Source organism: Nycticebus coucang, chromosome 8 (genome assembly GCF_027406575.1).
Source record: "Nycticebus coucang isolate mNycCou1 chromosome 8, mNycCou1.pri, whole genome shotgun sequence".
Lineage (NCBI taxonomy): Eukaryota > Metazoa > Chordata > Mammalia > Primates > Lorisidae > Nycticebus > Nycticebus coucang.
Genome location: NC_069787.1, coordinates 127,036,683 through 127,040,764, shown reverse-complemented (window position 1 = coordinate 127,040,764; position 4,082 = coordinate 127,036,683). Strand labels below are relative to the sequence as shown.

Here is a 4,082-nt window from a genome sequence, read left to right as displayed (position 1 = left end):
TATGCAAGGGCATGGATATGAGGAGAAAGGAAGCATTTACATGGCCGTATATTTCTGTAACATTTGCAAAAGTAAGATATTTCTATATATTTTTTTAATTTTCAAAATTACTTTTAGTAAAACAGAATAAATTTTAATTTTTTGAACATCTAAAGCTACACAAAACACAAAGCAATCTATTTTCTACCTGAGATCAAAATAAGTTTCTTTTTTCTATCAAAACAATTCTTGGCACTGAGATCAGTCTGAATTCACTTGATGTACTTTATCAAACTTTTCCAAGAAAATACAAGCCCTCTTTTACAAGAGAAATTCTCTTGTTACAAATATATATTTACATGTTCTTTAAAGACTAATGATATACTTAAGAGGTTAATAGGCCTGGAATGGGACCATTATACTATAATAATAGGAAAATAAAAGTACATTCATTTATCCAAAGTGTCCCTGAATGGTGCAATAAGAAATGGGATCACAGTTTCTGTGATCAATGAGGTTGCAAAATTGTGACATATAACAAAAATATTGTGTATAAAAGCTCCAAAATCAAGCATTAGCCTAAATCAGCAGTAACTGCAACTTGAATAAAAAATTATACCCAACTAGATCTTTACCATGGCTATGCAACTTCTTGTTTTGTGGCCTGCAGATTTTTACAGAGGTAACAACTGTTCTTAGATCTGCGCCTGTCACCCCTCCCCCCCCACCATAAGAACAAAAACAAAAAAGGGAATAAACACATCTATAGCTTCCTTCTTCATGGCTGTCTTTGGCAATGCTTCCAAATTTTGAAAGCAAAATAAACTGCTAAAGAAAATGAAGAGGATGAAAACACTATATGTGATGTATGAAAACCAATGGAAGACCCTAGTAATGTAAGACAGTGAGAAAGAAAGTACTGGAAGGAAGGCTGAGCAGCAAGCCTCAAGAGCAACAGAAACACAACACGAGGGGCTGCCTGCTACATCTCTGGCCCTTATTCCACATTACTTCCTGAATAGAAGAATGTGGAGTCAAAATTTCAAACTCTGAAAAATATAATAACTTTGGAGGAAGAGCTAGGGATGTGAATGAATGACAAAGGGGCATAGTAGTGGCTTCAGCTGTCAATGACTTTCTTTGCTCTGGCATTGGCAATGTCACCACCTTTTTGGTGTCAGCCTTTTCTGTGATCTGTTTTGCTATTTGGAGCTTCAATCTCAGCACCCATGTCCAGGGCCATGTTTTTTTACGTTTCCCAGGATGCTGCCCACAAGAGCAGAGTGGGAAATGGAAGAGTGAGCTTCTCTTCCATTTCATCTTCTCTGGCATCTTAGTTGTATGTTTAATGTATCCTCCACTGGCCACTCTTGCTGTTGGTGGCTGAGGCTGACTATGTGTCACCCAGTCTGGCTGCTTAGATATCACATTGCTAGGCAAGTCGTCTAGGCCATCTCCCCATATCATCTTATAGGTCTTACCAGACCCACAAGTTCTTAGTTCTATTACGTGGAGGAGACACTCTAGACCCCTGCACTTGTTGAGTTCTGTTCAAGTCTTCTCCGCCCCTCTCCTGTCCTTATTTGTTTGGTCCATACCTTCTTCTATATGATTTAGTTGTTCCCCTTGTTCATCCAGCACAGTGATGGTCTTGATTCCTGCATCCTGAGACTCAATGACTAAACCCAGGATTCTTCTTGTACTTCGCAGAGACTCATCAGTAACCTGGTGAGCCCTCAGCTGAATTTCTTCTGATGATAGATTATCTATGATGAATCAAAACTCTATCAGGCACAGAAATGGAAATGTGGATAGCAAGCAGTTCCGGTCACTCCTCTGCAGCAACTGCAGCTCAGAACCTCCAGACTGGACCTGGAGCTGCGCCCTTACCATGCCTGTGTGCACAGAGCCTGCACACATGTGCCTGTATATTTTTTTCTTAACAAATTAATTCCCCAAATCGCAAAAGCTTTTAGCTACACAAAACATGAATCCTTTTCTTATGTGACCTTCCTTAACACTTTCTAAATGGTTTTAGAACTTGGTGAAACTATTCCACAAGACAAAATCATCCTTACTAAATTCCAAAGGGAATGAAGCACTTTTGTAAAATGTATTTTTTGTTCGTTTGGTTGGTTTTTGCAGGGTTTTTTTGGCCAGGTTTGAACCCACCACCTCTGGTGTATGGGGCTGGTGCTCTGCTCCTTTGAACCACAGGCACTGCCCAGAATGTATTTGTTTTGATTACTGTTAATGTTATCTAGTTTGCGCACTGATGATTTATCATCAATGCTGATGAGAAGACAGGAGATCTGCATTGTAACCCAGATGCCATGCTAACAAGCTGAATCATAAGATGCAGGCTGCTTTCGGGGCTGGCTTTTTGTCAGTACACTAGTGGCTGCATGAACTAGTGTATACAGACCCTTCCAGCCAGTTCTAAAAAGTCTATGAATTAATGACATACCTCTTTATGCCTCAAACTCCTTAACCATAAAATGAGGATAACAGTGTCCCCGGTTTCACGCAGCTGTCACAATGATTAAGTAAGGAAGCCTACATAAAGAGCTCAGAATACGCCTGGCAAACATGCTCAATATATGTGAGTCTTTCTTATTACTTTATCCCTGAAAACTCACCAACCTCAAGAAGCATATTTTGAAATGTTTTCAGAGTATCAAAGTAATTTGTAATTTCGGTTTTCATCTCAGATGATTGTATATTTTTAAAAGTTGGCAAATAGCAACGTGAAATAATACACATTGATGGGATGGGAGTGTAAACTGGCATAATGACTTTGGTAGTATATCCACTTATGCTAAATATGTGCATACCCTATGATAAAATAAATCCTCTTTTGGCTATAAACCCAACAAAAATGAGTGCGTATGACTACCAAAGATATATACAAGAAAAATCATAATAGCTTTATAGCCCAAAGGTTAAAAAAAACTCACAATGTCCTTTGACAGTAGGAAGGATAAACTATAGTGTATTCATCTGATGGAATGAACATAGCAATGAAAAAGAACAAATTATACCAACATGATGCTGAGTTGAAGAAGCCAAGCATACAAAATAATGCATACTTTACAATCCCATTATGTGGTGTTCAAAATCAGGTAAACACATCTCTGATGATAGCAGTCAAAGTACCAATTACCTTTGGGAGGATATTGATTGAAAGAAGGTGCAAGACAGTAGAGGACGCCCAGAGGCAGACGACCTGAGCAAGATGATCTGCAGCTGCGGGGGACCCTCGGACGATTCGGCCGCAGGTGCTCCTTCCAGAGAAAGCGCCCGAGCCCATGGGGATCCTTAGGCACGCAATCATTGTCTAACACTCCCCCTCACCTGTCTTGTGCTGTCTCAATAAAAGGCTACTGCGGAGGTTGCTCGGGGCTATCTTGCAAATAAGGTTAGCCCGCCTCCTGCAAGCTTGTACTTCTTTTTTTTTTTTCGTAGAGACAGAGTCTCACTTTATGGCCCTCGGTAGAGTGCCATGGCCTCACACAGCTCACAGCAACCTCCAACTCCTGGGCTTAAGCGATTCTCTTGGCTCAGCCTCCCGAGTAGCTGGGACTACAGGTGCCCGCCACAACGCCCAGCCATTTTTTGGTTGCAGTTTGGCAGGGGCCGGGTTTGAACCCGCCACCTTCGGTATATGGGGCCGTTGCCTTACCGACTGAGCCACAGGCGCCGCCCTGCAAGCTTGTACTTCTAATCCGCGTCACACCTGGTTCCTTCCTGCTGCGATGGAGACCAGGGCCATAGGGGTCCTAGGGGCTGCGACACAAGAGAGCCTTCCAGGGTGCTGGAAATGTTCTATGTATTGATCTGAGAAGTGGTCACATGGGTGTATATGTAAGTAAAAATCAACCTTTAGATTTAATAATTGTACATTTTATTGTAAGCTTAACCTCAATGAAACTTTTGTTAAAGTTGGTGATGGTATAAGGAAACATTGGTGGTATCATTGACAAACAGGCTGGAGAGTGATTTAGATTTATTCAACTCTTTCATTTTAGCTAATAATAAAGCTTTACAGTTGTGTTATTAGGCACTAATTAATGAACAATTATTTATTTATTACTCCCCTAACA

General features: G+C 40.7%; 1 pseudogene; it reads right to left on the bottom strand.

Moving 5' to 3' along the window:
- Nucleotides 1–1,228: 1,228 nt before the first annotated feature.
- LOC128591439 (synaptosomal-associated protein 23-like) lies at nt 1,229–1,755 on the bottom strand (annotated as a pseudogene).
- Between the last annotated feature and the right edge of the window lie 2,327 nt (nt 1,756–4,082).